Raw genomic sequence first — 14,453 nt, 5'->3', positions numbered from 1 at the left:
TTTATAATAAACTATTGCTGTGTGCCGCAGTCATCTAAGTGTGCAAGAGCAGCCTCATATGAAGGCCAGAGATGTCTTCCTGTATCAATCTCTGCCTTATTTTTTGGCACAGACACTCTCACTGAACCCAAAGCTTCCTCATTGGCTAGACTGGCTAGAACAGCAGACCCTGATGATCTTCCTACCTCCTTCTCCCAGCTCTTGGATTATAGGGTACTCCACCAATTCTACCATTTTAAGTGGATGCTGGGCATCCAAACTGAAGACCTTGGGCAGGTACAGAAAACACCCTATGCATGAGCATTCTGATCTCATTCTAGAACTTCCTGTGCCTCTTTAACTGTAATTACCTTTCCCAAATCTTTGCTCATAATTTTTTTGTCCTCTTCCAGCCTCTGATGTCCTCCATTCTCCTCTCAACTTTTATAAGATCAGCTTTGTTTTGGGTTCCACATACAGTGAGACATGCAGTATTTTATTACAAGTCTGGATTTTCTCATGACATAATATCTTCTAAGTTCGTGCATATTCTCATAAGGGAGAAGGTATTATTTCAATGGCTGTATAGAATTCTACTTTGTCTGTTGTTTGTCTGTCTTTGACTAGCTTATTATCAACTTAACATGAGTTAGAGTTATTTGGGAAGAAGGACTAACTCTACATACACTGTGTGCTTTTCCTATTCTTGTTATTATAGAAGGAATCTCTTCCCTTTCTTTGCTAAATAAAAACATTTTATGTCTTCACTGAACAGACGCGCTTCACTGATTTTCTGTGGCATATCAATGTCACCAGGATCACTATTATTGGGCACTAGTGCCATTGTTAAGTTAAATACCTTGTACACTAGCGTCTTCGGTCTATGGGAGTCAGTCTGCTATCTGAGAATGTTCCTAACTATTGGGACAGATGGGTACATACACCATGGGTATGCTGGGTCCAGGGAAGGCTCTTCATTTGAATCACCTGGAATAGTTCAGCCTGAGATTCTATAGTGATACTCAGAATGGCATGCAACTTAAAACCCACATATGACTTATGTATAGACATTTTCCCTTAATGTTTTATACCGTAGTTAACCAAGAGGAACTGAAACCTTTGATTAAGATGACTCATATAAGATTACTTAAGATTACTGTGCATAAACCAGGCAGTGGTGGAGCACACCTTTAATCCCAGCACTCAAGCAGGCAGAGGCAGGTGAATCTCTGTGAGTTCAAGGTCAGCCTGGTCTGCAGAGTGAGTTCCAGGAAAGCCAGAGATACACAGAGAAACTCTGTCTTGAATAAGCAAAAAAAAAAAGATTACTGTATTTATGGTTTTTGTCTCTTTAAGAGGCAAGCCACGCCCACTCCCAGCGGCCCCTCTCCTGCCACCATCTTAGATCTCCTACTGTCCCCTATCCTCACACATGCGTGTCTCTCTTGGGCCCTTCTCTGTCTCTTTCCTCCTCTTCTTCTCTTCTTCTTCCCCCCCACACTCTCTCTCCTTTAATTAATAAATATCCAATTCTATTCTGTACAATGTGTCTGCCCATGTGCCTACCTTTTACCTGCCCCCTGCTCACAGTTGCCCGCATGGCGGGACCATCCTGCTCAGCTACTTGCTGAGAAACTGCACCTCACTGGGACCAGCATCCGCTCTGGGGATCATGCAGGAACCCACGCATCTCTCAGAGCCCACTGCCAGCTGCTTAGGACCCACCACGGACAAAAATCATAAACTTGCTGGAGTGGGAGAGCATATCCGAGTCACGGCACCAATTTTATGATTTTTTTAAAAAATGCTGCAAGATCCCCGGCGGCAGTAGGCAGCAGAAATGCTGTAGGTCCCAAATGGTGGTAGTGGGCCATGTGGCGGCAGACAGCGGGCTCTGGGAGCAGCCAGTCCCAGGCAGAGATGGTTGCCTGTCCCCAAGCAGTGGCTGGTCCCAGGCAGGGAGACACATGACAGCCGGCAGAAGACAGAGACATGAATAGACATGACATGCAGAGTGAGGTTGAATGTAGCATGTGTGATGAGGATTTTCCCTCAGAGCTGCAACACTTGCACTGGGGAAATCTTTCTCTTCAAAGATATAATACCTCCAGATAGACAGACAGACAGGGAGATACATTGTAGGGAAGTAGATAGCATAGATTATGATACTTACACAGGTAAGATAGGTTCCATCTTCCTGCCTGCTTACAACAGTCACTGTAACAGTTCTCTCTGCTGTGTTGCATTACAGTCCATCTGACCATAAAACACCAGTATCTCAGGTACTATTGCAGCATTCATATAAAAAGTATGTTTGTTTCATTTTTATAATAATGCAGCTTCAACTTGAATTGTGAATGTTTCACTTTCCTACCCACAAGACATTAGGTAAAAAATACAGGGTAACATTTGATAGAGTTTTAAACACTTTTAAATTTGATCATCCTATCTTACTTTGAGCAACCAAAATTACTCAAATCAGATGCCATTAATATACTAAATAATGAATATAACAGGTGATACCAAGATGACATTACTACTCTAAACATATATGCTCCCAAACTTTGATGCACCCAATTAAATAAAAAGTATATTACTGTATTACATCAGCGTCAGTATAGTAATAATAGATGATTTCAATACCAGAATCCTTCCAATAGACAGGTCACCTGAACAAAAATGAGCAGAAAAGCATCAGGATTAAATGATATTATATATCAAGTGGACTTATGGATATCTAAAGAGTATTCTATTCCAACACTGAAGAATATACATTCTACTGGGCAGCACACAGAATCTTGCTAAGGTAGTCCACATCCTGGGATACAAAACAAATTTTTAAAAAAATGTTAAAAATACTGAGATAACTCTGTGTACCCTGTCTGACGAAAATGCATTAAAACATCAAATCTACAGCAAACAAATCTACAGGGAGTGTACAAACTCATGGAGATTAAACACTTCCTTACTGAATGATTAAGAAGTCGAAAAGGAGCTCAAAAAATAAATAAAGGAATTTCCTAGAACCAAATTCTGGCCTAGTTTCTTATGCCCAGGGGCTGAGCACTCCCATATCCATCATACCCATCATATCAATCATATACAACATATACAGTGGGCTGAGTTGTCCCATATCCATCATATACAGTGGACTGAGCCCTCCCATATCTATCATCAATCAAGAAAATGGCCTACTTGACCACAGGGAATCTGTTGGAGGCACTTTTTCAGTTGAGGTTCATCTTCCCAGATAACTCTAATTTGTGTCAAGATTATCAGAAAGAGAAAGGGAGGGAGGGAGGGAGGGGGGAGGGGAGGAAGGAGAGTGGGAGGAAGGAAACAAAAAAGAAAAGAAAACTAAGGCAAGATACTAGCTCTTTATAAACCAGATTATACAAGAATCCATACTGTTTTGGCATAAGAAATCAAAATGTACAAACATTCTTTCCCTTTCCCAGGGTCTTAAGTAGTCTCCCATTGAGATTTAAACTCTGGACCATGTGGCACAGATGGCTAAGACCTAGTCTAGTTGCTGATCACAGCACAGGACAGCATTGCTTGGTCTGACAGTGTAGTCTTTTAAAATTTAATGCTTCTGTGAGTCCCCTATTCATCTCCATTTTTCAAATTAGTGACTCATTTTATTAACGTTAAATATATTGTTTCTATTTGGCTCCTCCCCACAAATCAACTTGGAGAAAATGAAAGCAACAAATCAACACCTTCTGTTGGATTATATTTGCATGGTAGTACGCAACTAGTAGTCTAATCTCTTCCTTCTAGAAGTTTTTGCACATTTACAAAGAACAAAGCCAACTGCTAGGAGAAGGGGGATAGAGGAGAAAGACAGTGTAGGTGATAAAATCTAAACAATTTTTTTAACTGAAAAATAATGACCATGATAAGACACAATCATTTACATTTTTCTTCTCAATCCCCCCCCTCACCACACACACTGACCCCAATAAGGTTGTCCCAAACTGTTTTATCTTAGAGGTGCTGTGCTAACAGGTCTAATAAATCTCTCCATTTCATTTTCGATCTACATATATGCATTTACATATTAAACTTTGCAGTAGAAGCTACAAATGAATGAAAAAGTGATACAATGGAATCAAAGAATTGTAACAATAATGACATAATTATGTTGTGATTTCAGAACTGGGCATGCTTTTTAACCCATTCATATTTCTGAAAGTTACTCAAGCTAAAAATAGGCAAGAAAAAGAAAGAATAACAAACATCTTTGAATCACTTTTTATACGCTTTAAAGGACTTTAAAGTCCAGGTGAGGGTGAGAGGGATGAATCACTAAATAAAGTGTTAACCCTGCAAGTATGAAACCTTGAGATCCTCATGAAACCACATGAAAAGCTGGATGTGGTGACACACAGTTGTAAGTCTAGCACTGGAGAAATAGAGACAGGCAGACCCCTGAGGTGTTCTCGGTAGCTTCAGGCCAGTGAGAACCTGGCAAAACAAAAGATGGCGAGTCTCCGAACAATAACTGAGGTTGTACTCATACTCAGGCCTCCAAATCAGCAAAAGAACACGCATATGGACCTGCAAATGCTTACACACATACACACAAGAAGTTTATTATTTTCGTTCATGGTATAATGAAAATATAAATAGGTTATAAATTAGGTCAAAATGAGAAAATATTCAATGACACCAGAAATAAGCAAGAGGCTAGAGATGACTTGGTGAGTAAAAGTTCTTGCTGGCCTTTCAAAGGTCAGTGTCAATCTCTGACTCACACACGCACGGATGCGTACCCACATAAACACAAACAGTAAAAGAAAAGGAGCAAGCTTAGTACTTTTTACTTTTGATTGTTTTACTCTGACAGCATTGAAGAAAATATTTAATGAAGTTATTTCTAGAATGAAAGACATGTTTGTTGTTGGTTTTCATTGTATATTGTTGCAGTTTGGATGTGTCAAGTGTGCTTTGGGATATATATTCACACACGTTATATTAACATGATACACAGATCCAATTCCAGATAAAATTGTAATTATAGTATAAATGGTTCTCTTTTCTTCCCTTTTAATTCTAGTCTTTATAATCAACATAACCAGCTTTGGGTCTTTAGACATACTTAACTAATGAGACTACTTGACATCAAGGAGAAAATCGTTTGAAGTAACTAGATACCCCGTTGTGGATACTGTTACATGGCAGAAGCATTCTTTCCATAGAGACATTTACCAAAAATAGTTGTTTTAAGGCTTTTGAGTGCGTTCTCTTAAGTTTTAAATTAATTTGTAATTTTGTTAATATTTGAATACCTTGAGAATAATCTGGCACCTCTGCAAAGCTTCTAATTCTGTTTGATCTGCAGAAGAGTTTCACTCACCTAATCCAAAAATCTCACTCATGTAACACTTTCTGTGTTGGCTTGTAATTTACATACCATATCAAAGAGGGTAGGTCAAAAGGAAAACTGTTGGTTCAAGAGTATTACATTAAAATTGCACTGAAATTTTCACTTCAGAAGTTATAAAAACTGATGACATCAGGATAGGAGGCAACTGCAAAGCAAGAAGCAACACGGGTCGAAATGATTTATACAGAGACTATGTCACCGTTCACACTGAGCCTGACTCCTGTGTGAAACAAACAAACCGGCTGCTCTTGTCATGCCAGGAGAGTGACCTTTCCAACTCTGTGAATTATCGTCAATTTCCTCGCTATTGAGAAGGCATCCTCTTCCTCAGTGCCGTTTTCTATATTTGTACAAGTCGATTAAAAACAAAGCTACTGGAGGTTGGCTATTTTGGTGGGACAGAGTGTACTCTGTGTGATAACTCCCATTTCTGCCGAAAGTCTAGACTCTTGAGTGACTGTAGGAACTGGAGTCCTCAAAGTAAATGTCCTGGAATTGTTCTTGTCTCACCCTGCTTCTTGAAGTTTCATCCTGAACCATCCCTGGAGAAGAGCCAACCGCCCTGGAAGGTATTGGCTCCATGTGTAAGAGAATAAGACATGCCAGTTATTTTGTTATTAACATTTCTAGGAATTAACTCTTAAGATGACTCAGCCTTCCACTCCCTATTCACAGAGAAAGGCAGACTAGATGGAAACATTGGGAGCTTCAGCTGGGCTTCTGCTTGCTGATGAAGCCAGGTCACAGGTCGTCCTGATGTTGCTGGACTCCTGGAATATCTGCTCTGGTTTACTAGTCTCCAGAAACTTCCTCTGCACTTCTGCCACATCTGTTTTAGTTCACACATCTGTGGAGAGCATCTCCTTTTCAGTGTGTTTTCAGTTTTTATTTAATTTGTTCCTCGTTACAAATCTTTGTTGCCGATGAAGAAATCAAGGCCAACTGTTTTTAACTTTTCTGTGTAAGATGAAGGAAGAGAGTCAAAAGGAAAAATGACTCCACTTGGGTCCAGTCTCTCCTATAATTGCTAGTTAGAAATTGTAAGGATTTGCTCACAGTGTTCACTTGTTAGTAAGTATTGTGTATCCTACACATTAGGAACAAAATAATGAAGCAGGAGAAAATGAAATTGTTGCATATATCTCCATATTTTTCTAGTTTTATTATAGATTATTACAACACGAAAATTAAATGGAATCCCAGAAAATAAAAACTATGATCCTGGAAGTAGAATAAGTCATATTTAAATTAGTGTGTGGTCCTCTGGCTATCTTATAGATGATATAATGGACTTAAGTTGAGATCTTTGAAACAGAGTAATTTCTGGAGCTAGGAAGTCACAGAGTACGTGAAGGGAGAGTAGAAGAAACATTACATGATAAATATGGTACAGAGGCTGAAAAGTAATGTGTGACTTTCGTTCACCTCTCTGTACATATTGTCAACCTAACTTCCAAGACCCTTTTTATGATTTGAACGATTCATTGGTACAGAGATAACATCAGTTACAATAAGCAAACCTTTACAAACACAGTAAAAGGTAAACCTTTTAAAACAAAATATAATATTAGACCCTATCACTTAGAGACGAACCATAACATCCCATAAGACTGCTCTTTGCCACTCTGTTGACAACAAATTAAGAAATGGGAGCAGCTAAATTGCCTTCAACTGATGAAAGGACATCAAAACTGGCAGATGTACATAACCCCATTCTATTCACCTGGAAAGAAAAAGATAAATCATGAAATTTGAAGATAAATTGATGGAACTAGAAATTATGATGTGAAACAATCATGACCCAGAAAGATGAAAGCAACATCTTTACTTTTATGTGGGAATCTTGGCTCCAAATCTTTAGACCTGAGTTTATAAGCAGAATTAATCACAGAATTCAGGAATCTGGAAAGGAACCTGCCAGGCCTCCTTAGCCTTATTCCCCAGGGAAAGGTGACTGCACTATCTGCCCATTCTACAGCCGCACAATGCAGGACAATCAGATCCACAGCCCCCTGATGTAGGACAATCAGACACAATAGGGAGTCAAGTCAAAGCAGGAACTCAGTTTCTTACCGTGAGCATCAGCTTATATAGTTTAAGTGACATGGTGTGATGTGGGGGTGCCTCCAGCCAATGAGAGGCAGTCAAGTCCTACCTCTGGCTGGAGGGTTGTCTACTTAGATTTTGCTGTCTCATCCTCATTCGGTAGTTTTGAAACTATACTTCAGACTCTAACCAGGCTTTTCTCTGTCCTACAGGCCTCGAAGTACAGGCCCTGAGATAATTTTAGTCCAACAGAACCGTGGGAGTACAAAGTACAGAAGAAGCTCTAGAGAGGGGAATAGTAGATCCTAATTGCTAGGCAGGGACAAAGGGTAAATGTGTAAGGAAGAGAGACTTTTAACAGAGAAAGGATGAGGAAGGGTGATACAGAGGGAGAAAGGAGAACAGAGATAAATAATATTAAGGATGTTTGAAAAGAAATAGGAAAATGTATTATGTAATAAACAAACATACATAAACACACATGTGTGTGTGCATATATTATATGTTGCAGTTATAGACACAAGAAAACACCATTTCAATTTTTGGTCAGGGTCATCTAAGAGATTCCAAAAACAATATAGGTTGTTGTCTTGTTATTGGTCTTGTTTGCCTCCCCAAACTATTGCTGAAAATACCATCTACTTTAGACACAGGTCTTGGAGCAGTTCATCTGGAATTAACCTGAATCCTTCCTGAATGCTAGTCTCATAGTGTCTGAAGATGCTGTGGGCTTTTGTGTTTGTGTTTGCTTCTCCAATTCACTTGGAATTCACTAGTGTGTGTTTCAAGGAGAGACTCAATCTCCTCAGGCTCCACCCTGGCTATCGTATTATAACACTATTTCAGGTTTCCCCCATCAGATTAGTAGTGCTTCCTAAAACATTGATTCTTCTCTTTGCATGTGCCTTCAGCGTTTTCATTTACATTCATATTCTATTTTTTGCTACCACTGATTACTATTTGTCCATTTTTATGTAATCCTTTAATTCTGATATTTCCTTTTATTTGCCATTTTAACCTTTTCTCACTTTTCAACATTTTCCTATTTTTAACACTATATCTTTCAGAACTTTTCAAAGAGGATTAACAGTGAATTGATTCTTTCTTGATTACTATAGAAATAATTTTCAGAAATGTGTTCTTTACTTGAGCTTCATAGTATAATTCTTTTCATTGTATGTATGCCATTTCTCAACACCTTTTTGTGGATTCTAGGGAGCCGTATTTTTCTCTGGTTATCATGACTAATATGAACTAGTCCAGTTGCTCATTAGACATCAAACAGCTTGAATTGTTACTATATTTCTAAGAAGGTCAATTGTAACCAGAGATTTCTCTCCCACCCAACAGTTCCCGAATAACCACTCTGAAGTTTAATATTAATTACAAACTGTTTAGACTGTTAACTCAGACTTATTACTAACTAGCTCTTACTTTTAAACTTACCCATTTCTATTATTTTACATTTTACCATGAGGCTCATGGCTTATTACCTCATATCTTGCTTCCCCTGCAGCTGCTGGCATCTCCCAGACTATACCTTGTTTTTCCCTTCATCTTTGGTTGGATTTCCCACCTGGCTCTATTCTACCTGACTACTGGCCAAGTAAGCTTCTTTGTTAATCAAAGGTAATAAGATATATTCACAGAATACAGAAAGGCATCCCACATAACTCAGTCTCACACTCATAACAGGAGAGAGCAGCTTTGTACAAGTTTCTCACTCACCATCTGCAGGTCTGCTGTACCTTGCCATCTTCTTCTTGAATGTGATGATTCACACGAAGTTGCAAGCCAGCAGACAAGATCCATAGAACACGCTCTGCAAGTTCTTCCTCTTTTCTACCCTATCCCAGAAATATTCCTATCAAAAATGGAATTTATAAAACAAAAGCATACCAATATACTGCTCCTTCCACTCATATTCCTACTCTATGGTACTTTTTGCACACGCTGTGCATGTTCAAAGTTAGGGAGCTAATTTTTTTTATTGATTTTTGTTGAGCTCTACATTTTTCTCTGCTCTCCTTCCTGCCTCTCCCCTCCCCTTCAACCCTCTCTTAAGGTCTTGGGGAGTTAATTTTAAATTAACTGGATATGATTTAGTACTCTTTTTAAGTAGTCTGAGAATTAGTCCTTACATATTAGTTAAATAGATATACTACTTTTTGATGTTAGATAAGCAAATTTTTCACACATGTTTTAGTTGTCTCTTTTATAAACTAAGATCTGGGTGTTCTGCCAGGTGAAGTCTATCAAAGCTTAACTCTATTTACTGTACTAGATCATCATTGTAGTCTTGGATGTTCTCCTGAATTCTTATCTTTTTTCCTGTTTTTCCTGGAATTTATGAGAGGGATATTTCTAGCATGATAGAATTTACTTCAGACTCTCACCATTGTGAAAGCGTTGCAAATATCAACTTTACTTTTTTTTACCTAAAACTGATAAATAAGAAAATACCTATAAACCAAATCATAACTCCCTGTCACAATAACAAATATGAAAACTCTAAGATATGTATAAATAATGACAAAGTCTAAGAGTTGTCCTCAACCAAACCATATGACAACTATATTATTATTCGGTTCCGTGGTAAACACACTCACATCAGCTTGCATAAGGGTATATTAGTAAATACTCAGAGATCAAATAGGTTGAAAGTTGTCTTAGTTAGGGTTTCTTTTGTTGAGAAGAGACATCATGCCCACAACAAATCTTTTAAAAGAAAACATTTAATTGGAGTGTCTGCTTTCAATGTCAGATTTCAATCCATTAGCATCAGGGTGGGGAGTATGGTGTTGTTCAGACAGATGAGGTGCTGGGGGAGTAGCTAAAGTGTCCTACATCTTGTAGACAACAGGAAGTGACTGAGATGCTGGGTGTTATCCCGAGTATAATCTCAAAGCCCAACACCACAGTGACTTCCTCCATCAAGGCCATAACTACGCCAACAAAGCCACACCTCCAAATAGTGCCACCCCCTATGGTTTTATGGGGGTCAATTACATTCAAACTACTCTCTCTATATATATTTTAAAATCACATAAGTAACTATAAAGGAACTCTGAATTATCAAAAAGTGGAGTTAAAAACTTTACTCAACTTGCTTCATTATAAATGTCTTCCATGCAAATGTAATAAAACAGCAATGTACGTTTGATTTCCTTGAATATTGAATTTTTAGCTGACAAAATGCTTCTTACTGTCCTGTGTGTGTGAGTGTGTATATGTGTGTGTGTGTATTTATTGTTGAAGATGATGCTGATACTTCTTAAATTGAATCTTCTATGTGAAAGGAGAAAAAAAGGCACTGTATCAATTAAATGACAGAAAAATGTGTTGGCATTTTGGGGAAGAAATCCCAAAATTTCCTTTCCTGGACCTACAAAACAGCAACACAGAGGTGGTAGAATTTTGAGTTGACAACAAACAGTTGACTTCCAATTCTATCACCAGCTATGTGACTTGAACTTATTATTATTATTATTATTATTATTATTATTATTATTATTATTACTATCTGTAAAACAATCTCAGTATTGCCTTGACGATTTCAGGATAAAATCCACAGGAAACTGTTGCATGTTACCCAGTATATAGTAAGTACTCACCAAAGTTAGTTATTGATATTATTGGGATCTAAGGGGAGTTTAGAATTGAGAGTGCCATTAATATCACTGACAAATTGGGCAGTTTTTCACCTTCAGATGGAAAGCAAGCAATTTCGAAAACACAAATGGAAAGTATAATTAATTTATCCGTTATTATCTATTGTGGAATACTTAGGTGGTCAGCTTTGGAGAGTGGGTGTGCAACAGTTAGAAGTCTAGAGCAGACAAGGTAGCATTGCAGGAAACAGAGGGGCAAACCGGCTAGGCAAGCAGGCCAGCCTTTAGCTTGTGGGGTACCATAGTATGGTAGCAGCCAAGGTTTTGCTGGAACCATTTTAAGGTGAAACAGTTAGATGACATCTGGTATGATTTATGTGTCTAAATATTTTTCTTGTTCTTACCATGTAACTGTGGGGAAAAGTGTGATTATGTGAGACACCTTTTATAACACATAGTTTTTCATCAACCCCTCACACAGTTCCAAACTTCACCATGTCTACTGTGAACTTTACTCATAGCCAAACATCAATGTGATCTGTCTGGGGTATTGAGTAGAAATCATCCTGCTCTCTAAAGAGTGTTTGGATACTTCTAATCACTTCCGTGGGATATAACTCGGAAAGGTAAGCAAAAGAATAATGCATTTCAACTATTATCTCCAAATTTGATAACTATTTATTGAACATTATGTGCTTTTTCCATTCAAAGATTAAATAACAAAATCGATGACTGTAAAGTATATAATTTGAAAAAAATCAGTTAAATGAAAGGTGAAAGACAGTAAAAATAAATCTTTATGAGAAAACATAATGTAATTATAGAATGTGAATACTCCAGGGTTTTTAACTAAGGGCCATTTTCATTAATTTCTGATATAAAATATATTTAACAAACAAGTAAAATTTTAAATGATAGAATGTAAATGCTACTGACTACTGACATGCACTAGTAAAAGATAAATACCAATAAAATTCAGAAAAAACAGAGTTTTGGAAATGATTTAAACAAAGATCTGAAGCATACCATAGAGTTTAAATGATAGGCTATTCCACAGTGAAATAAAATTTTAAAATGTTGGCTTGTACAAAACAACCTCTTGATTGCTATGAATTCAAATATTTCTAGTGGTTTCTCAGCTTATGTATAAAACTCTTTACTCTAAATCTTGAAGAGACAGAGTCTAAGAATTTGACTCAGAGTGTTAATATCAAATGAATCCTTTGTTTTACATGATAAAACTGAAGTCCAGAGGCATTATGTGTCTGAATATTGGCAGATGCAATGCTGAAAAATTGAGCCATTTTTAAAATTTCTTTTCTGCCTGATGTTTTATTCAATGTGGTGGTTAGGAAATACTTTCTTCAGAGACAGTTCTTAAGTCAACAAAGCACGACACATTGCTTCCCATTTTAATTTCCAATCTACCTGAAACTTGCTCCTGGAGAGTCCAAATGCCCACTGACATGGAAACGGATTCCACACACCAGTGAACATCGCCATCTGCCCAGGCAAAGTCGCCCCTTTTGCTGAGTTGAGTGGAAAGGTTAGTTTTCCCTCAGCACTGTGTGTGCTGGAGTAGCGCCCTGTTGTAAACCAAAATGGCATAGAGAAATGAGTGTCTCCAAAAGAAAAGGTGTCTAATGAGTGGTCATGGTCAACGAGTGCTGAACCGATTTACTCTGTTCGTTCACATAGGCTCAAGTGACTGGGAGAAAGGTACAGTTCCTCCTTGGGGCTGTTCATGAACCCTTGAGGAACACACCATTGCTTATATGCTAGTGAAAGTAGACAAAGTTAAATGCATGGCAACACAAAACCTGCAGCCAGTTCACCTACTATGGAAATGAATGTGCACTGGATCAAGTTGAAGTAAAAGAGACAAGACATTCTGCTCGCCTTGAGTGTTGAATCTGGAGTAAACAAACAGGATCTCAATCCAAAAGAGGACGTCAAATGAAACCACTCTGCACACTGAAAACCAGTCTGGGTGCGGACAGCCTCGACAACAGATCATGTGTCCCAGCCGCTTATTTTTGACAGCAGAACCACAGACCCATCCTTCACAGGCTTCCACAAAAGTGGTAAACATGTGCATTCCTGCCAGGAAGCCATCACGAAAACCCAAGCTGATGTTCTGCTGGGGCTTGGAAAGATGGAGCAGTTGTCAGTTAGCTGATAAATACAGAATATAAAACCGTGACATCTGTTCCCTTTGAAAATCTCACTCTATTTAGTTATCCTTTTATTTAAGAAACACAACACATCTGGCCCTGGGCACATTTTCAACAAAGACTAATATGCTGTACGGATGAAGAATGCAGTTTGCCATGAATTGTAGTGAAAGCTTGAAGAAGACAAACTGTGCCGTTCACTCCACACCTCAGCACATAACTCACAGGCTAGGGAGGAGACCGGCGAGTCTCCTTTTTGCTATGATTACGCACCCTCTGCCTTCTGACTTGGAAGCTAAGTCACACAGTAGAAATCTCTGCTAAATATGTACTATTCTAGAGATCGCTGCCAGTTGTGAGGATGCTCCATCCTGGGTTTTGAAAACAGGAAGGGTACCCCCAACTTATTTATTTCCTGCTTTTTGACCCAGAGCAACCTGAGATGCACATGTTCCAGGATTTTCTAGCATCCGGTTGTACTGTCAATTCTAAGCACTCATCAGATAAACCAGTTACAGCAGCTTTACCACAGCCACTTCTTGTGATTAGAAAAGGCTAAGAGAAGACACAAAAGAGGTAAGCTCCATTCAGTTCAAAGTTGGCGAAAATGCCCCAGTTGTAGCTTTCCTGGAAGGATCTGTTGGGGGGGGGGTTAATTTTCAATGGATTTTTTGTTGTTGTTTTTATTGAGCTACACATTTTTCTCCAGTCCTCCCCCTCCTCCCCTCTCGCCTTTCACCTTCTCGTGACCATCATGCTCCCAGTTTACTCAGGAGATTTGATCTTATGTGATTTCCCAGTATTCTCTATCAAGTCCACTGGGAAGATTGACTGCTGTTGTATACGCCCACTGTGGAATCCACATCTGGTCAGGTGCCCTACTTAACGCAGTCAAAGAAAACAAAGAAACTAATCTGCTAGTATTACGTCACGATGGAAGCGTTTGAAAGTAGACTTCAGATTCTCAGATCATAAATTAGAAGTTATTCTCACAAGGCTATTCTGAAGGCTAATGAATTTCTGTGGGAGACCAGACATGGAACATGTGCCTCCTTGAAACTTTGCTCACAAAGTTTAAAAGAAGCCCCTTCCACTCTTGATTTTGAGTTTTATGAAAATATTTTCACTATGCTCTGTGTTTTTGCTTTATTATCCTTAACTATTCAAAATAAATACTGTAGTATCCCAGAAGAGAAGACAATATATAGAACACTAAGTATCCAAATTACTAATGTATATGGATTCCTTACA

Source organism: Myodes glareolus, chromosome 23 (genome assembly GCF_982192425.1).
Source record: "Myodes glareolus chromosome 23, mMyoGla1.1, whole genome shotgun sequence".
Lineage (NCBI taxonomy): Eukaryota > Metazoa > Chordata > Mammalia > Rodentia > Cricetidae > Myodes > Myodes glareolus.
The sequence above is the reverse complement of the archived record's forward strand: the minus strand, read 5'-3'. Positions refer to the sequence as shown.